This window comes from Oncorhynchus tshawytscha, linkage group LG23 (genome assembly GCF_018296145.1).
Source record: "Oncorhynchus tshawytscha isolate Ot180627B linkage group LG23, Otsh_v2.0, whole genome shotgun sequence".
Classification (NCBI taxonomy): Eukaryota; Metazoa; Chordata; class Actinopteri; order Salmoniformes; family Salmonidae; genus Oncorhynchus; species Oncorhynchus tshawytscha.
Window position 1 is genome coordinate 1,728,209 of NC_056451.1, and position 27,683 is coordinate 1,755,891.

General features: G+C 44.3%; 1 pseudogene; it reads right to left on the reverse strand.

Annotated features, from left to right (window-relative positions):
* Positions 1-989: 989 nt before the first annotated feature.
* LOC112222583 lies at positions 990-27,392 on the reverse strand (annotated as a pseudogene).
* Positions 27,393-27,683: the final 291 nt, after the last annotated feature.

Genomic DNA, 27,683 nt, shown 5'->3' on the forward strand with positions numbered 1-27,683 from the left:
GACCCGGGTTCGATCTCAGGATGTGTTACAGCCGACCGTGACCGGGAGTTAGAGCGACGGGACAAGACTAACTACCAATTATTGGAGAAAAAGGTGTAAAAAATAAATAAATCTGACTTCCCCCAGCTGATTATTGTCTGCAGCCAGCTCTGATCGTAGAGTAATACAACAGACGGGGAGAATGAGCTCGTCTGTGGTGGTCGGCGAACCCTCAACCTTGTGTCCCGTGGCATCAACTGTGCCACAAAAGCATGCTGATGTGGAAAAAGTCGATATCCACATTTATAAACACATGGTTGCTATGTTTTAATTTTATTTGTGGTTGTAAACATTTTTTTGAGTTAATTCTATGAAGGGGGTGTGCAACAACAAAAACTACAGTACAAAGGGGAGGCTCATGTGAAAGTGTTTTTTGTGTGCATTTTTTTTAATGACACCTCAAGTTCCTCAGACGTGAAATGATGACTGACGAAATGAAGCCTGATTTGCATGAAGATTTCAAAGGAAAAAGGGAATGGAAAGAGCAGAAGTAATCTTCCTGACTCTCTGGTTGTATCTGATGAGGGACACAGTCTCAGGAAAGGAGGCGGTTCTGCCTGTAAAGTTGGGCCAACAAAAGAGTGCATTAGCACACAGAGATCCTATTTGTCTACTATCAGTAGTTACTATCACACCATAGAAACAGTTAGAAAAACAAAATATGATACATTTATCTATATGCGTCACACACTCTTCCCTCGTTCCATGCCTGTACAATTAGGAAACTGAAATACAACACATGCACTTCCACATTATCTTTTTTTCATCACATTAGTTACTTTTTTTCGTAACCTTTTTGAAAAATATTTGAAGATGGAAACTTGATCATAAATTATGATCTGTAACTCCAACAGGACAATTTCTATACATTATGTACATGTAAATACATGAATTTCAAGCCCAGTGGTGTTGAGGTCAACAGCATGGTAACCTGGTCCTGGGGTCAAGGGTCAGTCCTCCTCCAGGCTGATGATCTCCGCCTGACCACAGTCCCCCAGCAAGGTCAGCAAATTCCTGTCTGGATTCCTGTCACACATGCAGAGAGTGAGTGAGTGAGTAAGAGAGGGGTCACAAAATGACTCACAAAGGTGTCACAGCACAAGATCCAGTATATTTCATACAGAGAGTGGACTCTGTCACTGAACACTGCATCAGTGTTCACTGTATATATACAGTGCATTCAAAGTATTCAGACCCCTTGACTTTTCCCCCCAAAAATTGTTACAGCCTTATTTTAAAATGGATCAATCTACACACAATACCCCATAATGACAAAACAAAAATTCTCTCTCTCTCTCTCTCTCTCTCTCTCTCTCTCTCTCTCTCTCTCTCTCTCTCTCTCTCTCTCTCTCTCTCTCTCTCTCTCTCTCTCTCTCTCTCTCTCTCTCTCTCTCTCACACACACACACACTCACACACACTACAGCCTCGAGTCTTGTTGGGTATGACGCTACAAGCTTGGCACACCTGTACTTGGGGAGTTTCTCCCATTCTTCTCATCAGATCCTCTCAAGCTCTGTCAGGTTGGATGGGGAGCGTCGCTGCACAACTATTTTCAGGTCTCTCCAGAGATTGGATTCAAGTCCGGGCTCTGGCTGTGCCACTCAAGGACATTCCGAGACTTGTCCCAAAGCCACTCCTGCGTTGTCTTGGCTGTGTGCTTAGGGTCGTTGTCCTGTTGGAAGGTGAACCTTCGCCCCCGTCTGAGGTCCTAAGAGCTCTGGAGCACTGTACTTTTCTCCGTTCATCTTTCCCTCGATCCTGACTTGTCTCCCAGTTCCTACTGCTAAAAAACATTGCCACAGCATGATGCTGCCACCACGCATTACTGTAAGGATGCTGCCAGGTGTCCTCCAGATGTGACGCTTGGCATTCAGTTCAATTTTGGTTTCATCAGACTAGAGAATCTTGTTTCTCATGGTCTGAGAGTCCTTTGGGTACCTTTTGGTGCCTTCCGTCTGGCCACTTTACCATAAAGACCTGATTGGTGGAGTGCTGCAGAGATGGTTGTCCTTTTGGAAGGTTCTCCCATCTCCACAAAGGAACTCTGTCAAAGTGACCATCGGGTTCTTGGCCACCTCCCTGACCAAGGCCCTTCTCTCCCTTTCGCTCAGTTTGGCCCGGCCAGCTCTTGTTGGAAGAGTCTTGTTGGTTTCAAACTTGTGTGCTTTTCCAAATCATGTCCAATCAATAGAATTTACCACAGGTGGACTCCAATCAAGTTGTAGAAACATCTCAAGGATGATCAATGGAAACATGACCCACACCGTAATTTCAAGTCTCATAGCAAAGGGTCTGAATAGTTTTTTATTTCACCTTTATTTAACTAGGTAATTCAGTTAAGAACAAATTATTATTTACAATGACAGCCTACACTGGCCAAACCCAGACGCCATATGGGACTCCCAATCACAGCTGGTTGTGCTACAGCCTGGAATCGAACCAGGGTGTCTGTAATGACACTGAGATGCAGTGCCTTAGACCGCTGCGCCACTCAGGAGTAAATAAGGTAACTGTTTTTTTTGTTTTTTTAATACATTTGAAACCATTTCTAAAAACCTGTTTTTGCTTTGTCATTATGGGGTAAGATTGATAGATTGTAGATTGATGAGGGAAAAAAAAATATTTAATACATTTTAGAATAAGACATATTCTAAAATGTGGAAAAAGGGAGGGGTCGGTCGGTCAGTCGGTCTGTCTGTCTGTATGTATTTGATATCTGGCATGTCACACACTGGCTTTATGGTTTTATGACTACTAGATTAGGTTATGTCCAACATTTGAAAACATTTTGCTACGGTGTACAATAATTGACACGACCCAAGTGCTGAATGCAGAGAGAGGAAGAGTAAAGGTTATAGCAGTTGGTGTCACTTACTGTAGAACAGGCACAGTCTGGTCACATGGCGCATCCCCTGTGGCGGCTGAACGTCTCTCCACCACCAGCTGCAGGGCCTCTGTATTGGTCCTCCTCACTGTGAACGCACAGCTGCTTTTAGACTAGTTACCACACGTGGACGCAAATTGCACACACAAAAAACCTAGAGAAACACTACCCATAAAAGCAAGCTTGTTCGACACATTGTTCACAAATATGATTACTGTGTCTTTATGTGTGTGTACTCTCACCGTGAAGCTCGTTGACCAGCTTCAGGCAGAGAGGGGAAGGGGCATGGTGAGCAGGGCGGGGTCACAGTCATTGTTCCGTCTCAGCAGCTCCAATAGGAAGGCCAGGACCATGACCAGGTGGGGAGGAGGGGCGTTGCCTTTGAAATGCAGGAAGTTCTCACTGTGGAGACAGACACAGACGAGGTATGACACAGCTAGTAATGTCTGGCCATTTAGTAGATGCTCTTAGGAGGCTGTCAAGGTGGATTAGGATGAAGTTGTCCTGAGACGCTGCTCCAAGGTCAGTTTGGCTTCGCATTCCCTTACCTAATTATTAAGGTGAGGATTTGGGCAGGGTTTACTCATCCTGGATCTGTGCCTAAGAGCACTCTCTACCCAGAGCGTCAGAATCCTACCTGATCACCTGCAGGACGCTCCTCCTCAGTGCTGCCCCACGTGGGACGGGCGTGGCCTTGCAGGCCGCCAGCAGCACTGGGTGATTGGCTATGGCCCCAACCGATGGAGTGGCAGGCAGGAAATGGTCAAGGTACTTGGAGATGACATCACGGAGCTGCTTCTTTAGGTAGGCTCCCCGAGACAGACATACTGGCTACTATACACAGACCCTGGAGGGGAAGAAAGGAGAGACAGAGGCACAGTGAGAGAGGTCAGTATAGTATTATTAATGCTCATGGGAAATACTTCTGGATATTTCTGTCCTCCCCTCTAACCCTGCTAGTACTTTCTGAAGCATCCAAACAATGCTTTTTTCCCCCTGAAAGTATCCAAACTGGGGTAGTAAGTAACATAATGTTTAGGTATAGGGAGTGTGCGTGTGTCTGTTCATGCATCCCACCTGCAGGTAGAGGAGTCCCTCAAGGCCTTGTCCAGCCCAGACAGAGAGTTAGGGAGGTGCTTGCCTGTTGACAACGTTGAACAGCAGCTGCTGGGCCTTGGAGGTGGCCAGCAGGGGGACTCCAGTGCTTCACCACGCACCCTGAACACACACACACACACAGACAACACCAAGGATGACAGACATTCAACGTGTTTGAGGAGATAGGCTCGAAGCAAGTCGCTGGGCAGAATTGCTAATCCTGATCATATCCTGATACTCTCACACACGCCGATTCTTTCTCGCCCAACACCAAATTGACCTCTAGCCAACATCTTTTCTATGCACTTGTAGAGATCTGAAATGATTGGATAGGTATAAGCAATAAGGTTATAGCTCCACCTTACACCTGTCCAGTCCTTAGAGATTCACACAACAGCCTACGGGGATAGGGGCAGACCTCCGTGATGCATACACCCACCCACAGCCCAGTAGGCCAGCAGCAGCCCCTCCTGAGGACTCTTATTGACCAGGTATTGTTTGATATACTTCATGATGTAGTCCAGAGCACGGGTGACCATGGCAGAACGCTCAGACAACACCTGCAGCCCACTGTACACACACCCCACGGCCTGAGAGAGAAAAATACAAAAGCGACATAATGTATTTAAGCTGTATTGGTATAGAAATGCAGACTTGCCTTTCAGCGTATGCTGTTGATATACTTGTTAATGCTAAAATAAAGGAAACACCCACATAAAGTGTCTTAATGGGGCATTGGGTCACCACGAGACGCCAGAACAGCTTCAATGCTTCTTGGCATAGATTCTACAAGTGTCTGGAACTCTATTGCAAGGATGCGACTCCATTCGTTCACGAGAAATTACATTTTGGAAAACGCTGTGTCATGCGTCGCTCCATGAATCTCCCATAAGGGTTTTTAATTGGGTTGAGATCTGTTGTTTGAGACACACACACCCTCAAAACCCCCTATGCTACTTTGAGAGCCTTCTTTCAAAGTCACTGAGATCTCTTCTTCTAGACATGGTAGCCAAAATAATAGACAACAGGGCATTTTTTATACATGACCCCTAAGCATGATGGGATGAATTGCTTGAATAACTCAGGAATCACACCTGTGTGGAAGCACCTGCTTTCAATATACTTTGTATCCCTCATTTACTCAAGTGTTTCCTGTCTTTTGGCGGTTACCTGTATGTATCTTGCATGCTGCAAATATCCTTGCTCACATGTGTGTGTGAGATGACAAGCTACCCTGTTACACCGTGTGTGTGACAAGGTGCTACCCTATTACAGTGTGTGTGTGTAGTACCTTGATGAACATCTCCAGAGCAGACCTGGGCACTAGCTTGCTGCCGGCTCTAGGCTGCAGCCCGGCCCTCTGCATTAGGGAGTCCACCTCAGGGAGCCTTAATACGAGGCTAGTGAGCTCTGACAACTGCTCCTCCAGAGCCCTGCCTGGAAAAAGTCAGTAACGCATCATAAATAATCATATATGCCACTTAGCAGACACTTTTATCCAAAGACTGCATTTACACATGTATCCCAATTCTGATATTTTGCCCAATTATTGGCAAAATATCTGATCTGATTGGTCAAAAGACCAATAATTGGGCAAAATATCAAAATTGGGCTGCCTGTGTAAATGCTGGCCATGTTTAGGATGTGTATTAGCTCCTTATGGGACCTGAACCCACGACCTTAAGTGTTTCTAGTGCCACACTCTTTCCAAACTGAGTCACACACATACACACTTACATCTCCACAACAAAACACTGAAATAAATGTACAGCAATACACATACTTAAAAACAGAAACTAATGGGAAATCATCCAATATTGTAATAGACAAGTGTTTTAAATGTGGCATAGCTTACTGAGGATGTCGTTCCATTGCTGAACGGAGACCAGTGAGGCCTGGCCAGTGTGTACACGCAAGACTGTTCTTGCGGACACATCCTTAACCTTTGGATAAAAGCGTTTGCTAAATGGTCACATGTCCAGGTTTCTAGGTTGAGGTTCTGTACCTGCTCTGCTGTCGATGCCATCTGGGTTCTTGTGGATGTGCTGCTGCAGAACACAGCGGAACCAGGATCTCACAGACAGGTTCTGGGCTGAGCCCGACACGGAACCTCCACAGCCGGAGCTCACTGAATACACCAGCTCGCTGGGGATGAGAGGTCAGTTTGACGTAGAACAGACAACAAATGTGTTTAAGGGAATCACAAGTTAGATTAAGGTGAGGTGCAGAATTGATCATCTTGATCAAACAATTAGTTATTGTTTGGGATGCGAGGTGATTTGTAGATCAGTGATTCTGTGCGGTCTGACCGCAATGTAGTGGATCTCAATCTCTATGTTCCACCGGAGCAAGGCGCTGCACAGATGTGCTAATCTGCATAAGGGAGGCTCACATGATGGATAGTAGTTTAGAATGCATAGGTGATTTGTAGATCAGTGATTTTGTGCCGCACCTTGCTTAGAATGATCCTTTCGGATGTCTGCCACCACACATGGTTTGTATTCATTAGTGCACTCCGTAGCAGTGTTTTGCAATAAAAACCAAAAACAACCATTTCTTATTGAACAAGTTCAGACCCTGCTTACTAGGGTAATGTACTTGAGTAATGTTACCTGTTCTGGAGCAGGTGGCGTAGGGAGTGAGTCACTAGCAGGGGGTGCAGCATGTCATCCCAGCTGAAGCACTGCATGATGGACTGGATGGGGTTGGGCTGGAGGTCTTGGAGGGCAGAGCTAGTCAACATTCATACCATGTTACCTTATGGTAACTACCATGGAAAATGAGTTTGAGAGAGTCATTCTATAATGGAAAGATGTATCACTGCATGCTCAACACAAAGCACAGATGCAAGAGTAAAAGAACTGACGAGAGAGAAAAAGAGAGCGAGAGAGAGAGAAACAGTGAGACAAAGGCAGACAGTGTATATAATCTTAAGAGAAAGACAATTGTTAGTTTGTGCAACCCACAGTGTGAAATTGTTGTATACAGTAAACATTTATCCTCCTCCCCGATTCCTCCCACTCTCTCCCTCTCTCCCTCTGTGTGTGTCTCTGACCTGCGGCAGCATCAGCCAGCTGGGCAGGAGGGGTGTTGGAAAGACACAGGCTGTGGAGGAAGGGGAAAAAGTTAGCCCAGAGAGCTGCTGCAACAGCTAGGTGGCGGTCTTTACCCACGCTGACATTGGGAGGAGGCAGCCAGGCACCGGGGGGGGGTGCATGCTGAGTGGCCAGGCTGGACATTGCACTGATGTACCCTCCTGTAGGAGACACACACACACACCAATAACATCCTTATTCAACAGAAACACAGTATCTCCCTCTCCTTTACACCGCTTCTCCACCTCCGTCCCTTTCTTATATTCTGCTTCCTTCCTCTCTTTCACGTTCTCTCCATCCTTCTTCAGCTCTCTCACACTCTTTCTATCTCTGGGGGGGATTAGGTCATGCGGTGCGGTGCGGTGCAGGGTAGAGAGGAGCAGGAGAGGGCAGAGCGGGGCTGATCCCCTGTACACAGACTGGGCTCTGGCTGCTGGGTCTGCCTGGCCCCACGGCGGCTGGCATTAGCCCAGTTAAGCAGCTGAAGGAGCTGTAATCTCATTTAGACTGGAGTTGATCCTCCTGTCCCCTCATTCGCCTGGATGGAGCGAGGGAGAAAGGCATGGAGGCAGGGGTGAGTACTGGCACCCTCAGCTCCCCTTGCACTCCCCACTCGTGTCTCTCACACACACACACACACACACACACACACACACACACACACACACACACACACACACACACACACACACACACACCTACACTTCTGCCTGCGCCTTCCAGCAAGGTTGCATCTAATCCAGAGAGAGCTGAGACAATCGATTAGAGTCTGAATTCATTAGCCTCGTTACTACAGCGGAATGGGCCTTTCACACCCATCAAGGCTCATTGTACAAGACATAGTCAGAGACCCCACTTAATCCTCCCCACTGCCGTTTCTTATAGCTGTACACACACACACCATTAGAGACCCCACTTAACCCCTCCCCCAAATGCAGCCACTAACACACACACACACACACACAGACCGACTTACAACCTAGACAGCTGATGAAACTGTGGGTTTGCACAACCGATGAATTTCTGCACAAACTGACAGAAACAGTCTCATGGAAGCTCATCTGCATGCTCGTCGTCCTCACCAGGGTCTTGACTTGACTGCAGTTCGGCGTCGTAACTGACTTCAGTGGGCAACTGCTCACCTTCGATGGCCCCTGGCATGCTGGAGATGTGTGCTCTTCACGGATGAATCCCGGTTTCAACTGTACCGGGCAGATGGCAGACAGCTTTGTATGGCGTTGTGCGGGCAAGCGGTTTGCTGATGTCAACGTTGTAAACGGAGTGCCCCATGATATGGTATGGACAGGCATAAGCTATGGACAACGAATACAATTGCATTTTCTCAATGGCAATTTGAATGCCCAGAGATACCATGTCGAGATCCTGAGGCCCATTGTTGTGCCATATATCCTCCCGCCAATCCCTCATATTTCAGCATGATAATGCAGGCATACCCCATATCGCAAGGATCTGTACACAATTCCTGGAAGCTGAAAATGTCCCAGTTCTTCCATGGTCTGCATATTCACCAGACATGTCACCCATTGAGCATGTTTGGGATGCTCTGGATCAACGTGTATGACAGCGTATTTCAGTTCCCGACAATATCCAGCAATTTTGCACAGCCACTGAAGAAGAGTAGGACACCATTTTACAGCCTGATCAACTTTAAGAGGATGTGTTGCACTGCATGAGGTAAACGGGGGTCACACCAGATAGTGACTGGTTTTCTGATCCACGCCCCTACCTTCTTCTTTTTAAAAAAGCTATCTGTGAGAAACAGATGCATATCTGTATTCCCAGTCATGTGAAATCGCTAGATTGGGGACTAATGAATTTATTGAAATTGACCGATTTCCTTATATGAACTGTAACTCAGTAAAATATTTTTAAATTGTTGCATGTTTATGTTTTTATATTTTGTTCAGTGTAGTTAAGACATACCGTAGCCTACACCTACACCATGTGAAGCAAACAATATAGATCTTTAAATCAATGCAAAGTTGAATTAAAATTACGGAATGAAGTTAGTTAAATGATAAGGTGTAGGCTACAACGACCAACCATCAGGTAGGCTGTTGTTTAATCTAAAATGAGTTGTAGACAAGGACGAAAAGCACAGCAAAATAGCCTCAATTAGCCTAGGTAGCTAGCTATATTAGCTAGCTTCTTTACATTGATTTGATACTGTCAAGACAGGCACTATCTGTATGGCTACACTCTCTCTCTTTTTCTCCTTCCCGGGTCAAACTCAAGCAAGCAGAGTAGCACCTCTCTCCTTTAGTCGCGCAAGAAAGCCAGTTCCCAAGTTGTTTTTTATTTATTTTTTACCCCTTTTTCTCCCCAATTTTGTGGTATCCAGTTGGTAGTTACAGTCTTGTCCCAGTCAACTCCCGTACTGACTCGGAAGAGGCGAAGGTCGATAGCCGTGTGTTCTCCGAAACACAACCCAGCCAAGCCGCAATGCTTTGTGACACATTGCCCGCTTAACCAGGAAGCCAGTCGCACAAATGTGTTGGAGGAAACACCGTACACTGGGCAACCGTGTCAAATTGCATTGCGACCAGTCCGCCACAGGAGTCGCTAGTGCGCGGTGGGACAAGAACATCCCTGCCGGCCAAACCCTCCCCTAACCCGGACGGCGCTGGGCCAATTGTGCACCGCCCCATGGTTCTCCCGGTCACGGCCAGCTGCGACAGAGTCTGGACTCGAACCAGGATCTCTAGTGGCACAGTGCCTTAGACCACTGCACCACTCGGGAGGCCCCGTTCCCAAGTTTTTTAACACATGTATTTCGACTTCCCGGACAACTGATAAAATGTCATGATATTATTCTACTAATGAAACATATTTCAAATACCCAATCATAAAAATAAACAAAAATAACATCTCAGCAAAGAGCAATTTCTCAAGCAACACTTTTGCTAGGACTGTTTGGGAGTGGTCTGAGTGAAGAGAGAGAAACTGAAAACTAGCAGCTATTACCTGAGAGGTTTGGAACTCTCTTTCTTAATGGTCTATTAACTAATGTAACCAGGCAGGCCAAAACTCCATCCCACCAAAACAGGCGGAAATTTCAGGCGGTATTTTCAAACAGCGCTTACAGAAAACGGGCATTATCATAATTTTCACAATTACACAGTATTATCCAACCTCAGTGTGGAAAATGATGTTTATAATTGCACTGTGCCTTAAATAATGACAGGAGGGACAACTATTGCGTTCCTTCACCTCTATAATGTCCATCCACTGCTCTTTAGAGAGAGACTCAGGGTCCAATGGAGGGCCAAGGTGTAGGGGCGTAGGGTCTAGATACGGAGGAGAGCACTTAATTAAGATCTCAGCTAATTGTCCACCACCCGTCCCCCAATATAATACTGAGACCTCACATACACCCTCGGGCAACACAGGGGTCTCAAGCCCTCATGCACAGGATCATGGGAAGGAATGCAATGTGAGGAATTAGTCTACTGGTTGGCTGTTAGGCGGGCGGCCGGCCTTGGCGACGGCCATACGAGTCAGTGGTTGTCACACACGCACACACACCTCTTGGTCGCAGCCTCTGGTGGGATAATTCTCTTGATGTGTGCAGATTCCTCTCTGCTCTTAATAAACATAATGACGGCGAGGCACAATTTGCAGGACTACATAATTACCTGTTAATTGTGTCACTGAAAACGCATTAATCACAGAGATACCAAGTACTGCCAGGATGGAGAATTAAGCATAATTTGGCGGGACGAATTTGAGAGAGCGCTTTTTTATTTCATTAAATGGGTCAGCGTGATCTCGGCCATAACACTGTCCCCTTTGGGAGTTTGTGCAAATGAGTGCCCTCCAACCCCGAGATATGAGATGGGGACGTTTTTAGAATTAGCGACACTAACGAGATATGCCGTGTTACGGGAGCCTGGACTGAAATAAGAGAAGAGCACACTTTAGCGATGGGTGAAAAATCTACCATTACATATCGGGATTTTTTTAAACGATATATCGTATTGACAATATCGCAATATTTTTATATTGTATCGGCACTTAAGTATCGTGATATCGTATTGTGAGGTCCCTGGCAATTCCCAGCACGAGCACACTTAGTGTTTCACCTTGGAGATATGTGTGTATGTGGGAGTGTTGGCATGTATACACAGGAGAGCCAAAGCAAGCACACATTCATATAAGTCGTGAGTGAGGATTGTTGCAGGCTGGCAGCTTACTGCTTCATTAGCGCTGACTCAGGGTAATCCAAACTGAACAATAACACAACATTGTAGTGGTCCGGTCCTTTTACATAGAACCAGACATCCTCTCCCTCCTGACACCTCTGTCCTACCCTTTTACTTCTTCTCTCACCAAAACAGACACCTGTTTCACCTGTGCCTTTCTCTCTAAACCCTTGACCTCTGATCGGGTCGTCCGTGTAACACACACTCGTGGCCTGCCGGTGAACTCACCCTGACGCCGTCTCCACTCTCTGCCACACAGTCACTCCACACACTCACGACCAGCCGCTATACCCATGGTGACCGCACTGGGGCCTCTAGAAGCCGTATCTATACTCAGGCCTCTGCCAGCACCTGCTGAAGGGGACCTGGGGACCACGGGGCCCCAAGAGGCAGAGAGGGGCCTCCGGACACAATGGATGGGCTGGATTTATCGAAGGGATGGAGGGGGGACAGAGGACAGAGGACAGCACAATCCTGCCTTTGTAGATGTCAGTACTGGGGCCTTTCTCTCTAAACCCCTTTATGGCTTCTAGATCCCAGCATTGATAGGTAGGGCCAGGATTTTTTTTCACGTGATCATGACAGCAAAAACTCAAGGATCTAGTTTTAGGGTCTAAGGCCAATGCCTGAAAGCATGTCTCTCTGTCCATCTGTCTGTCTGCTCGTCAATGTGTAGAGTGTGTGTGTGTGGGCATTTGTATTAACTGTGTCTCAGTGAATTGCTGAGTGTTTGTCCCCCCTCCCTCACCGTAGCACCCTCAGCACGATCTGCAGAAAGCCCACGGCAGAGGTCAGCTCCGACTGGCGGCAGGCGGGCAGCAGCAGACCAAACCCCTCATTGAGTAGCTTCTCCTCCGACAGACTGAGACGTACGCTCGTCTCAAACACCTCGGCCACACCCTCTAGGTAGGGCCCTAGAGGGCCAGGCGGCGAGACGGTTCTGTGGTCTTCGGGTAGAACTCCCTGGCAGTCTGAGAGAAGGAGGAGGCCAGCCAGCTAGCTTGGGCCCCCACATCAAGGCCCCTCTCCTGGAAGAGCAGTAAGAGAGCCAGCAGGCCCCACTACACCAGGCTCTGTTGGGCGGGGTCCAGAGGGAGCAGGCCCAGCAGCTCACAGGCCCAGCCGGCCATGTCCTCCAGCTAGGCCTGCCGGGCCACCACAACGAACAACAGCAGGAAGTTCATCAGCCCCGCCCCTGGTGGAACACGCCCTGGAGAGCCCTGGAGAGGAGAGAGCGAGAGAGAGCGAGAGAGATGGATGAGAAATAAGGGACATGAGTTTCCATTGGCCATAGTAAGATGAAGAGATAGTAGTGTCACAGTTCAAGTTGAGTGTGTGACATTCATATTACTCATCTTTCACTGAGACTTTGCATTGCTCTAGTCAAGATCAGAGTGCATATGTATTGGTAGATCTCCCCACCCGCACCTCCCTCCATCACAACGCTCCATCACTCCTTCTATGGTGCTGATGAGAGGCATGCCAGGCATGCGTGATGTGTCTGTGTGTATGAGAAAAACACCCAGCACAACGTTGTTAGATCCTGCGGGTACCGTGAACAAATGCCTTTAGAGATCATGTTAAATGTCAGACACTCAGCCACGCAGCGGTAGGCACACAGTCGCCCTCTCTGCAGTCAAACCAATCTACTGCAACACCAGTTAGAGATCAATAACTACTACACTAACACACACACACACACACACACACACACACACACACACACACACACACACACACACACACACACACACACACACACACACACACACACACACACACACACACACACACAGAGGGCTCCATAGTTCCCACAGCACATATTGAGGAACAGGGACTGAAACTTACAAATTATGAGCATTACCATGACTAGGGATGTGGCGGTCATTAATTTTTTGCAGCCGGTGATTGTCAAGCAAATAACTGCCGGTCTCACGGTAATTGACCATTAATTACAATAAACACATTTAGCATCTCCTGGCTTTCATGCATAGCCTACAAGCCACTGATGCAGACCTTTGGAACATCTACAGTACCAGTCAAAAGTTTGGACACACCTACTCATTCATTTCTACATAGTAGAATAATTATGAAAACATCAAAAATATGAAATAACACATATGGAATCATGTAGTAACCAAAAAAGAGTTAAACTAATCCAAATGTATTTTAAATTTGAGATTTTTCAAAGTAGCCACCCTTTGCCTTGACGACAGCTCTGCACACTTTTGCCATTCTCTCAACCAGCTTCATGAGTTAGTCACCTGGAATGCATTTCAATTACCAGGTGCCTTGTTAAAAGTTCATTTGTGGAATTTCTTTCCTTCTTAATGTGTTTGAGCCAATCAGTTGTGTTCTGACAAGGTAGGTAGGGTATACAGAAAATAGCCCTATTTGGTAAAAGACCAAGTCTATATTATGGCAAGAATTGCTCAAATAAGCAAAGAGAAACAACAGTCCATCATTACTTTAAGACATGATGGTCACTCAATCCGGAAAATGTCAAGGTCTTTGAAAGTTTCTTCAAGTGCTGTCACAAAAACCCTCAAGCGCTACGAATAAACTGGCTCCGCATGTGTAGTTCCTACCGCAAAGCATGGAGGAGGTGGTGTGGTGGTGCTTTGCTGGTGACACTGTTGTGATTTATTTAGAATTCAAAGCACACTTCAACAGGACAATGACCCAACACACCTCCAGGCTGTGGTAGGGCTATTTGACCAAGAAGGAGAGTGATGGAGTGCTGCATCAGATGACCTGGCCTCCACAATCACCCGACCTCAACCCAATTGAGATTGTTTGGGATGAGTTGGAACGCAGAGTGAAGGAAAAGCAGCCAACAAATGCTCAGCATATGTGGGAACTCCTTCAAGACGGTTGGAAAAGCATTCCTCATGAAGCTGGTTGAGAGAATGCCAAGAGTGTGCAAAGCTATCATCAAGACAAAGGGTGGCTACTTTGAAGAATCTCAAATATATGTTAATTTGTTTAACAATTTTTTGGTAACTACATGATTCCATGTGTTATTTCAAAGTTTTGATGTCTTCACTATTATTCTACAATGTAGAAAATAGTAAAAATAAAGAAAAACGCTTGAATGAGTAGGTGTGTCCAAACTTGTGATTGGTACTGTACATTTTTAAAAAGTCAAATAAATCCATTTAATATAGCCTACACCATCACAATAAATCCATTATTTATTTTAGACAGGTCTGAAGAAACATGCTATGAAGAAAATGTAGTCTATTTCAGAACAGAATAGCATACTCTGAGTTGTCCTTATGTTAGACCCTGATATGGCTGTGGGCTATACTAGGTTATTTAGCAGACAAGATTTGTTTAGTATTCCGTGGCATTATTTTATATTATTTCATAGTATGAAGAATAAAATGTAACATAGCTGAATGAAATAGAAAAGATATATTCTGTGTTGATCGGTTAACAAAGAAAAATGTCTTCCTATATGCTTAATATAGAGTTATTTATGCAACTTTATTTGTGATAAAATGTTGGGCTATACAGTGCATTCGGAAGGTATTCAGACCCCTTGACTTTTTCCTCCTTTTGTTATGTTACAGCCTTATTCTAAAATGGACTGAATAGTTTTTTCCCCCTCATCAATCTACACACAATACCCCATAATGACAAAGCAAAAACAGGTTTTTATACATTCAGGCCAAAGAGCTCAATCTTGGCTTCATCAGACCAGAGAATCTTCTTTCTCGTGGTCTGAGAGTCCTTTAGGTGTCTTTTGGCAAACTCCAAGTGGGCTGTCATGTGCCTTTTACTGAGGAGTGGCTTCCGTCTGGCCAAACTACCATAAAGGCCTGATTGGTGGAGTGCTGCAGAGATGGTTTTCCTTCCCGAAGGTTCTCCCATCTCCACAGAGGAACTCTGGAGCTTTTTCTGAGTGACCATCGGGTTCTTGGTCACCTCCCTGACCAAGGCCCTTCTACTCCCGAAAGCTCAGTTTGGCCGGCTGGCCACCTCTAGGAAGAGTCCTGGTGGTTCCAAACTTCTTCCATTTAAGAAGGATGGAGTCCACAGTATTCCTGAGGACCTTCAATGCTGCAGAAATGTTTTGGTACCATTCCCCAGAACTGAACCTCGACACAATCCTGCCTCTGAGCTCTATGGACAATTCCTTTGACCTCATGGCTTTGTTTTTGCTCTGACATGCACTGTCAACTGTGGGACCTCATATAGACAGGTGTGAATACTTTCCGAATGCACTGTGTTTAGATTTTTAAAACATTCTAAGGCTGCATGATGCGACTCTAATGATGATTTGAAAAAGGTCGCATGAGCTCTGCTTTGTTAATTTCTGCAGGCTGTACACACTTCATCAGTCTCTCATTCACAATTTGACAAGCACTTGATAATATTCTCACCAGGCCTCGCATTTCTGTGCGGCATCCCCCTTGTGTGGCCGCAATACCCCTAAGAAATTCCATGCCTTTTGCAGCCAAAGCGGCCGTTGTGGGATGAATATAATAATCATATTTCCCTTCTCCTGGCTGCCAATCAATTCTTATTAGCCAATGCCCATCACGTGATTGGGTCCTTCTCACAGGCATCTCAGCTCCAAAGTAGGCTACAAGTGAAGACAGACACATCAGGGACACAACTGCGTGTGTCCTTATCGAATTCCAAGGCGCATATTGAAGATGTTGAAGATTGAAGAACTGTCACATTTACTTTTTGTCAGCCAACAAGATGAGCATGCCTAACGAACAGCAAAAGCACTAACCTTTGTCAATCTATTATCACCCATAGTACAAAAGTTTACCTATTCTATTGGTCAACTAGTCCTTTTGTGAGAGAACTAAATATTCCAAACATACTCTGGGACAGTTGTTGGATGAGATAGATCCGAAATTAATACAACCATTAACATCAAAAAACCTTTTAAAAGCAATGAGGCTGGGCTTCCCGAGTGGTGCAGTGGTCTAAGGCACTGCATCGCACAACCGGCCGTGACTGGGAGTCCCATAGGGCGGCACACAATTGGCCCAGCGTTGTCCGGGTAAGAGGAAGGTTTGGTTGGGGAGCTTTACTTGGCTCATTGCGCTCTAGCAAATCCTTGTGGTAGGCCTGTCGCCTGCAGGCTGACAATGGTTGTCAGTTGAATGGTGTTTCCTCTGACACATTGGTGCAGCTGGTTTCCAGGTTAAGCGTGCGGGTGTTAAGAATCATGGTTTGGCAGGTCATGTTTCGGAGGACGTATGACTCGACCTTTGCCTCTTCTGAGCCTGTTGGGGAGTTGCAGCGATGAGACAAGATCGCAATTGGATATCACGAAATTGGGGAGAAAAAGGGGGTAAAATACAAAAATGTAAAATAGCAAACTATTAGGCTATTTCTTTACTTATAAGCGCAGCAATGCGCACACGGCAGTAGGCCATAAGCGCAAATGTACCAAAATGATATCAATTAGCGGGATAACATCATTCTCAAAAGTGATGTGACTATCATTTATGTGATGTTGACTATTCATCGAAAAATGACATACCACGTTTAATTATTACGCAATTAAATTAACCATGCAACAATTAATGAATTAGTAATCTGGGGAACCACGGGAAAAGTTTATTTAATGACTTACCGTTTCCCTAATTAACTCAAGAATATATCAGCATATCTCCATATCCTACCCGTCATATCCTACCCATCAATCATTTCCTCATATCAGTCTCATTCTGAACGTCGTAATATTCTTTAAATCTGCACGAACCCTAGTCTACATGATGACTCAGCCTTACTTGTGACTTGTTAAACAATGACTTGGTCACACCTCTGGCAGTTAACCTTTACACTGATTGTAAAGCGGATTAATGTGCTTAATTTTAAGAAGATATTTGGCCACTTTAGTTGTGATACAAACGTTATCAACAGGCTACATGAGGTGTGTGACTATGATTTGAAAAAGTCGCAAAAAGAAGTCATGCACTGTCTTGCCTTACTGCACACACTAGGCATCATTCACAAGCGATAGATAATACATAATTCACAAGTGAAAGGCTGATATTGTCACCCATCAGACCATTCTTAATTGAATCTTGTCTTTACATATATTAAATCATATACAGTACCAGTCAAAAGTTGGACACACTTACTCATTCCAGGGTTTTTCTTTATTTGAACTATTTTGCCAAGAGTGTGCAAAGCTGTCATCAAGGCAAAGGGTGGCTACTTTGAAAAATATAAAATATATTTTTTCATTTGTTTAACACTTTTTTGGTTACTACATGACTCCATATGTGTTATTTTATAGTTTTGATGTCTTCACTATTATTCTACAATGTAGAAAATAATAAAGAAAAAAATTAAGAAAACCCTTGAATGAGTAGGTGTGTCCAAGCTTTTGACGTGTACTGTATATGATTTGTGTGTGAAATTAGTTTTGATTTAGAATGGACCATTATCATGCAACTGTCTCGGAAAAGGGGCAGGGGAAAAAAATACATGTCATCTATGCACTGAAATAGCTAATGGAGGATGCTTTTCCTGTGGTTCATTTTCATGCCAGCCAGGTAGGCTATATTCCTGTTGTAAAGCGAAGCAATATGCTAAAAATTAGGATAAATTGAGAAATAAATAGAGGCCTAGCCTATAGAAAGCTGATGGGATCCTCTTTTACTCGCAATTGTATAGCCTATAGAAATGTTGCGCAACATGAGCTCTCATTAAGTGTTCGATTTGATTTTCAATCACATTTGCATTTATGCCAGAGTGATTAGAGGGACAATAAAGTGCTGTGAGTACCAGGCAGTTAGCAAGTTTAATATGCTACTAATGACCATCAGAGCTTGGAGAAACTTAGTTACCGTGACTAAGCGCTCACGTGGAATTTGACTGCGGTCATGACTCATGACTGCCGGTGTTGCGGTTATATGGTCACTGTAACAGCCCTAACCATGACTGCTACATGTTACAGGGAGAGAGAGTGAGAGGAGGAGAAAGTGAAAAGGTGAGAAAGAGAGACAAGGTGTATGGATGGTATGCATGTAGAAAAATAACCTAAGGCAGGAAGAGAGAGTTAGAAGAAGGGAAAGATGAGAAAAAGAGAGAAGGTAGATAGGGAGATCCATTTAGAGAAAAACAGCAGTGGGAAATGGATTTACAGTTTGTCTGTAACAGGTTGGGAGGCTTTTTCCCGTGTTTTCTGTCTGTCAGACAGACAGTGTGTTTGTTTATCCTGGACAGCTTTTTCCGGAGGCAAGCAGATGCTCACGACTCCCGGCATAAGAGATCAGCGCTCTCCCAGTCGATCCCATTAATGCAGCCACCACAGGAACCCATGGAACCGGTCCAGCCAGCGAGAACGCTGCCGGAACGTTGCCGGAACGCCATAAGCACGCCCTGCTCTTCTCGAGGGAACTGGAGCAGAGACAGAGGGAGAGGGGGTGTTCTAATCTGGACCTGGCCCAGCCCAGCCCCGTCCCTGCCAGCAACCTCCCTACCGCTGCCCACCCCCATCCGTGCTGGAAACCAACACGGCTTCGTTAAGGGGAATTAACCGCCATGCTCGTTAGCTAATTAGCCTTCATGTCTGTGGAGCGGCTGAGCACGTTCCAGACAGAGGGAAGTCATTAGGCGGATTTATCCTTCTCGCTGGCGCCCAGCCGGGCCCGTCCCAGGCCACGTTCTGATGTTGGGATCCATGGGCTTATCGTCTTTGGTCTCCCCCAGAAAGAGGAGCCATGGCTGGGGGAGTTTGGGAAGCAGCTGTGGGTTTGATGTGGGGCTCAGTGGGACTCGGCTGGTCTCCTCTGGGAGGAGTGGAGAGGCAGGTGGAGGTTCCTCCTGAGACACCTGCTCTCCCTGGGAGTCTAAGCAAATAGCAAAGCCTCAGAGAGGGGCTGTGCCACACCTGGCAGCCACACACACATGCACAGACACATCAAGATAAAGGCACAGAGAGTCGTGTCTGTGAGTGTGGACTCACCTGTCCCCCTTGGGTCAGTATTTCATATCAACATAATATTGAACAAAACTAATTTAGCTCCATTTAAAGAGTACCTTAGGGGTTTAACTGGCCTCCTTTTCTGTACCCCTCCATGTTACCCATCCCTACATACACACACACACACCTCACATGCCCTTGATCTGCCTCCAGGGGGCGCCGCCTGCGTTCTCCTGGGCCAGGTAGAGAGCCAGCACTCTGAGGAAGATGTGAAAGGAGTTGGCTGAGTGGGTGGGTGTGCTGTACAGCTGGGTGTGGCTGGGAGAAAGGAGGGGGGAAGGGGAGCAGTAGATCCGGGCCTGGTCCAACAGGGCCAGGGGGGTTCTGCTCACGCTGCAGAGCCCTGACACCCCTAACCAGGGCACTGTGAACGAACCGCTTTGGAGGGTGGGGAGAATGTAAGTGGGATATTTCGAGGGGTAAATTACATATTGTCCATGTTTTAGAGTGGTGTGTTAGAGGTGTTCCTTACCAGGTTTTTGCTGTAATACTCCCAGAGTGTGGTGACAGTGCTATTGTTAGGTTTCCATAGCAGAGACAGATTCAGGCAGCAGAGCACGTGCATTCTGATCTGATCCTCCTGTAGCGCTCTCTGCAACACACACAGATCAATTAACAAACTAATTTTAACTGTACACGGAAACCATGCTCCCATCCATAACCTATATCCTCTTTGAGCGAGAGCCTACCTTAGGGTTACAGGTGGACTTGAGCAGCTTACCCACAAAACTCCAGTTGTCCTCCAGCGGTTTCTGTGAGACCAGAGCATACCTTATATTACCAACAAAACATACAGTCTAATAAGCTTGGCAAGAAGTCAAAATTGCAGCCTGTGACTTTCATCTTAACAGGGGATGCGATCGGGACAAAACAGGATTTTGACTGTTTAAACTATAAATGGAGCACACATTTCACAAATTCAGCCATATCTGATTCACACCCCTTATATCCCTCCTTATACCCCCTAATCTCCCCCTAATCTCAGGTAGATTACCTCGTTTTGGAAGACCCCGTTTCTGCTGTATTGTCACAGCTCAGCCAAGTGAGTGACAAGCTATCAGGTGAAGCCCAGAGGGTCTTTACAGTGTGTAGGGAGCACACCATACTCCTCTGCTACAGGCTGGCCACTGATCAGAGACCACAGCAGTGTGTCCATGTAGTTCCAGAAAGACTACGGGGAAACACACAAGTGCGCACACGCACACACACACAGTTGTAAATACAAACACTACATCAAATTTGATTAATTGCAGATAAAATCCATTGGTCACCAAATCATAGTTACATCAAGTGTGAATGCGTGTGTGTGTGTTCACCTATGTGTGTAACACTTTGCTCCTGTGTTCCAGTAAGTGTATAAGTAGTATCCACAGCTCTTTGGTGCAGGTGCCGTGGTAGTGATGGCTGGTCAGGGCCTCAGTAGGCCTTACCTAGAACAGAGGACAGAGTTAGGAATACCCTTTACCCCAAAAGCCTCAGCCTCGGAAGAGGCTACTAACTCTTATGGAGTTGTAAATGTTGCGTGTAGGTTTGAAATTACCTATCGATTACACCCGTTCCAGGCAGTATTATAACCATACAAAAAGGTTATTAGGAATTCATTTTTTGTTGTTCTTCTCCCCCAACTCTTAGACACAACCACATTGCTTACATCCACCATGACAGGCTCATTGTCCACCCTCCTTCCCAGAAGCCTGGAAGAGATGAGGATGAGTGAAGCAAGCCTATGGGTTTGTAGCTTCAACCCCCGCAGCACACACACACACACACACACACACACACACACACACACACACACACACACACACACACACACACACTAATTGATTAATGGACTGCTGAATGTATATATATTTTTATCTTGCTTGTTTGCTCTTTTCAGTATTATGTCTATCTCTGATAAGCTACCAAGGAAAAGGCTGAAATTAGCCCAAATATATGTAGCCTTAGAAATAAGGTTCATGAAAACAATAACTTGCTCACATCAGATAACATTCATATATTAGCCATATCTGAGAGTCACTTGGATAATTCATTTGATGATACAGCAGTAGCAGTTCAAGGATATAAAATCTTTAGAAGAGACAGAAATGCTTATGTGGGCTGTATATATATATTCAGAGCCATATCCCTGTAATGCTTAGAGAAGATCTTATGTCAAGTGTTATTGAAGTGTTGTGGCTGCAGGTTCACTTGGCTCATCTAAAGCCTTTTCTTTTGTGGTGTTGCTAGAGTCCACCAAGTGCTAACCGTCAGTATCTAAATAATGTGTGTGAAATGCTTGACAGTGTATGTGATGTAAACAGAGAAGTCTACTTTCTTGGGGACCTGAATATTGACTGGTTTTCATCAAGTTGTCAGCGCAAGAGGAAGCTTCTTACTGTAACTAGCACCTGTAATCTGGTTCAGGTTATTAATCAACCTACCAGGGTGTTTACAAACACTACAGGAACAAGATCATCCACATGTATCGATCACATGTTTACTAATACTGTAGAACTTTGTTCTAAAGCTGTATCCGTACCCATTGGATGCAGTGATCACAATATAGTGTCTGTATCCAGGAAAGCCAAAGTTCCAACAGCTGGGCCTAAAACAGTGTATAAGAGATCATACAAAAGATTTTGCTGTGACCCTTATGTGGATGATGTTAAAAATATTTGTTGGTCCAATGTGATTAATAAGGAACATCCAGACCCTGCACTTGATGAACGTATGAAATTGCTTCTTCCAGTTATTGATAGACATGCACATGTTAAAAAACTGACTGCTAGAACTGTTAAGGCTCCATGGATTGATGAGGAATTGAAAAACTCTGGTTCAAAGAGATAGGTCAAAAGGAGTGGCTAATAAGTCTGGCTGTACACTACATTTCTGGCTGTACAGTACTGTAAATTGATTACTTCATTGGCAAACTTAGGCAGGAAATTACACCAACGAACAGTGAGCCATCATATTCATGCAACAACAAAAATGTAATGAAAGAAAAGCATTGCAAGTTTTAATTTTGTAAAGTTAATAATGACAAACCTCCTGGCATTGACAGCTTGGAAAGCTACTGAGGATCGTAGCTGACTCTATGGCCACTCCTTTCTGTCATATAATCTGAGCCTAGAGGAATGTCTTTGTCCTCAGGCGTGGCTGCATGCCAAAGTAATTCCGCTACCCAAGAGAAGTAAAGCGGCCTTTACTCGTTCTAACAGCAGACCTATATGCTTGCTGCCAGCTCTTAGCAAACTGTTGGAAAAAATTGTGTTTGACCAAATACAATGCTATTTCTCTGTAAACAAATTAACAACAGACTTTCAGCATGCTTATAGAGAAGGGAACACAACATGTACTGCACTGACACAAATGACTGATGATTGGTTGAAAAAAATTGATAATAAGACGCTTGTGGGAGCTGTACTGTTAGATTTCAGTGCAGCCTTTGATATTATTGACCATAACCTGTTGTTGAAAAACACTTGTGCTATGGCTTTTCAACCTCTGTTATATTGTGGATTCAGAGCTATCTATCTAATAGAACTCAAATGGAAGCTTCTGTAATGTCAAACATGTAAAGTGTGATGTACCACAGGGCAGCTCTCTAGGCCCTCTACTCTTTTCTATTTTTACCAATGACCAGCCACTGGCATTAAACAAAGCCTGTGTGTTCATGTATGCTGATGATTCAACCATATATGCATCAGCAACCCCAGCTAATGAAGTCACTGAAACCATTAACAAAGAGTTGCAGTCTGTTTTGGAATAGGTGGCTCGTAATAAACTGGTCCTGAACATCTCTAAAATTAAGAGCATTGTATTTGGTAAAAAATAATTCCCTAAGTTCTAGACCTCAGCTGAATCTGGTAAGGAATGGTGTGGTTCTTGAACAAGTTGACTAAATTACTTGGCGTTACCTTAGATTGTAAACTGTCATGGTCAAAACATATTGATTAAATGGTTGTAAAGATGGGGAGAGTGTCACGACTTCCACCGAAGTTGGCTCCCCTGCCTGTTCGGGCGGTGCTCGGCGGTCGTCGTCACCGTCCTACTAGCCACCACCGATCCCTTTTTCGTTTGTCTGTTTGTTTTGTCTTATTAGTTTCACCTGTGTTCTGTTGTATGGCTTAATGAGCTTCCCTATTATAAGTATGTGTACCCGCCCTTGTTTTGTGCGGGATTGTCCTTATGTTACGTGTGTGTGTTTTAGGTAGAGGTGGTTATATTTTCTGGACTTGGCACCCTGTGTTTTTGGGTAGTCACTTGTTGTCCGCGTCCTGTGTTGTTGGGCTTGTCATTTTTGTGTGCCGTATTAAAGAGCACTTTTCCCCAGTGGAACTCTCTGCGCCTGATTCCTTCACCCAACCTAGTCAGAGACAGAGAGGTCTGCTTTTTTTTAACACCACACTCCAAAAAGCAAGTTCTAGTCTAATCTTGATTTATTGTCCAGTCATGTGGTCCAGTCATGTGGTCCAAGGAAAGACATAGTTAAGCTGCAGCTGGCCCAGAACAGAGCAGCACATATTGCTCTTTATTGTAATCAGAGGGCTAACATAAATACTTTCTCTTAGCTTAAGAGTTTAGGAGAGCCTGGCTACATCACTTCTTCCATTTATAAGTAACATTAATATGTTGAAAATCCCAAATTGTTTGCAAGGTCAACTTATACACAGCTCTGACACACACACTTACCCCACCAGACATGCCACCTGGGGTCTTTTCACAGTCCCAAATCCAGAACAAATTTTAAAAGGTGTACAGTATTATATAGAGAAATTATTGCATGGGACTACGTTTCATCTCATTTTGCTCAAATAAACAGCAAACCTGGTTTCAAAAAACAGATAAAGCAACACCTCATGGCACAACGCCTCTCCCCTATTTTACCTAGATAGTTTGTGTGTATGCATTGATATGTAGGCTACGTGTGCCTTTATAAAAAATGTATGTAGTTCTGTCCTTGAGCTGTTCTTGTCTATTAGTGTTCTGTATTATGTAAGGTTTCATGTTCTGTGTGGACCCCAGGCAGAGTACTGTAATCAGTATCCTAATAATCTGAGTACTGTAATCAGTATCCAAGTATTTGATAAACTTAGATCCTAATAAAATACTTTCACATACTTACGAAATGTGATGGAACATTTTATGTTTGTGCTTTTCTAATAATGTGACTGATTGAACGAATCCTCACTATCAGTAGCTGCAATTTGGCAGTACGCCCAGACCCTTGTTTTGAGAACGAAAGACATCTCAGTTCCAAGGTCTCAGCTTAGAGAAGAAGCCTTGTGAGGTATTGGTCTGTCACATTCATGACCCAGTATTGGTCAGTCACATGAATGAAGTTAACGTTAATGATGCATGATGATTAAGCTAAATCTTGCAAATGTAACTTGTCTGCAGTATATAAGAGAACTAACGGGACTGCCCCGGTAGAGCTCCTGATCGACATGTGTACTTGATGCATTGAGTTGGTTGGAATCTCTCCAGCACGCTGCTAATAAAGAATGATTTATTTAAGATTGACTTCGAGTGTCCCTGCGTAGAAATTCCACAACAGAAGTAAGTATTAAGATATATTTTCTTTGAAAAGACAAGTAGATTAATATTTTGATGTATTTGCAAATACACTTGCAAAGTATTTGATAAATTTAAATCCACTGACTCAAATACACTTCCATCCATTTAACCCAGGTATTTGAAAATAGCATTTGAAATAAGTATTTGAGCATACTGTCAAATACAATTTGGTTTTACATTCAAATACTCAAATAAAAATACTTGTTTTGGGCAAAAGTATATTAAATACCAGATACTCAAATACACATATATTTGAACCCAGGTCTGGTATTCACTCACAATATTCATACTTTGTGTGTGTGGGGAGTGGGGCTACCTTGCCATGGCGCTGTATGGTGAGGGCACTCTGGATGTTGGCCGGCAGGTCTTTGAGGCGCACTATGAGGAGAGTGACCCCAAAGAGCTCCTCCAGCAGAGCAGAGGGTAGCTGAGCCTCCAGCTCCTCATATGGTTGACAGGGGCCCTCCTCCAAGGGAGAGGTGGGCTCCAGGTACATGCAGGGTGCAGAGGTCACACAGGGAATCACAGAAAGTCAGGTGTCAGACCTGAATGCTGATCCTTTGACCTTTTAAACAAAAACAAATCCTTACAGTGTTTTACTGGAACTACCTACGTACAGTTGAAGTCGGAAGTTTACATACACTTAGGTTGGAATCATTAAAACTCATTTTTCAACCACTCCACAAATTTCTTGTTAACAAACTATAGTTTTGACAAGTTGGATAGGACAAAGATCATACTTTTTGGAGAAATGTCTTCTGGTCTGATGAAACAAAAATAGAACTGTTTAGCCATAATGATTGTCATTATGTTTAGAGGAAAAAGGGGGAGGCTTGCAAGCTGAAGATAGCCTATGCCCTAGGCCAGGAACACAGTCAGTGAGAATCAGTAATAACTGACCAGCAGGCATTACCTGTATAGGAAGACTTTGACATATTGGAGAAACAGCACACGCTGTTGCCTAAGGTCTTCTGCCTCATAATGGAGGCTGCTGGCTTGGCCTGAAACATAACATTGTCAAGTACATTCAGTACATCAAAAACAGTACAATATTTCCCCATCACAACAACCTACAAAAAAATCTAACCACCACCATACCAAATCACTTCACACTTGGTTATTACCACAAACATTTATCAAATGTCAACTTATGAACTCTCACAAAACCTCTCACAAAACCATGAGCAGCAAGCTATACATTAAGTTAGCTTACTAAAGTCATGAGAGCTGGACTGCACCAGGGTCTCTAGTTTAAGATGCTCTTGCCTGAAAGGTGACAACAAATTGTGACATTTAGTGATCTCGAAATCCTGACAATTAGAGAGAGTGAGGCAGCTATACACAGTCTGGAAAAAAATGAAGGACATTATCTTGATTAGCCTTGATCTTGACGTGTCTGTTGCGTGTGTGTGTGCCTGCCAGGTGTGGCACTGCCCATCTCTGAGGCTTCACATGATCTGTCTGTATTCCCACCTTGAACAGGCCGTACAAAAGCTTGGTAGATTCCATCAGAGAAGTCTCTGTCACCCATGGGAAGCCAAAGATATCCACCGTGTCCTCCTCATAGTCTGCATGGGGCTGAGGCCAGACGCAACAGCAGCCTTTGGAAGACAATAGTAACTTAGATCTGCTGCAGCCTAAAAGACACTGAAGGCAGGGAGTTTTCCTCAAACAATATTGTCAGTAATGATTCTGTTGTATTGTAACAAGGTCAACATAATGTGTATTATTTCTGTCCACTGTTGTCAGCTGTCCAATCTAATAATCTTTTGAGTTTTTTTTTAGTTACATACGATATGATAGTCCCACCTACTTCCTGGATCATGTCCCACGCTGTTATTGAATGGCCTTCAAGATTTTATTGTCAAATTCGTGAAAACACAGTCAATTAAGATATGTAAAATATATTAGTATTCGTGGATTAAATGACTTCTATCTGATGTCTTTTATGAAGATTTCTGATTGACTGAGTAAATTCATCCACAAATACAAATATAATCTTACATATCTTAAATGATTGCTTTTTTATTAATTTGATTATATATTCTTGAAGGCCATTCATAAACACTGTGGGACATGATCCATGAAGTAGGCGGGACTTTCATACTGTATTTACCATGAGGAGTGTTGTTTTGTCATGTGTCATGGCAAATGCCTAATGTAATGTCTCTGTACTCTTAAACAGTAGATTATACACTGATCAAAGGAGTACTGAGGAGTATTTCTGTCAGTAATAATTTATTTAAATTGACTGATTTCCTTATATGAACTGGTACTTAGTAAAATCTTTGAAATTGTTGCATGTTGTGTTTATATTTTTGTTCAGTTTAATATTAGCCTGCTAAAATATGCCTCAGCTGTGTGCTCATAGACACGTTACTGTTTCAGGGAGCCCCTGCCAATATAGCTGTCAGATGACAGTGGCCGGGTGTCTTCCCGACCCGAGTCAGATGCACAGGAGAAACAGGGTGGCAGGAATGGGGTCAGCTCACACTGGCTTTCCCCTGCGAAGGGTGACACCAGCATCCTCTTCCACTGTGTTCACTTTACAGAAGCGACATTAAAGACACAATCTGTCATTTCAACAGTCTGGCCATGGCACTTTGGTTGGGAAGATGAGGCATGGGGCTGGTGGAAGTGTCAAATTCATAGTTAGGCTAACTTGGCTAACTACATGTACGTTTACATGACATCCGGACCCCCATTTATTTTGTTAGTCAATCTCACTCAGATATCATATTAAAAACAGCAAACATTTCTCTCTATGGCAAAATGTGTAGAATTGCAGAGATTACTGTAAAATTTCAAAAATGTATA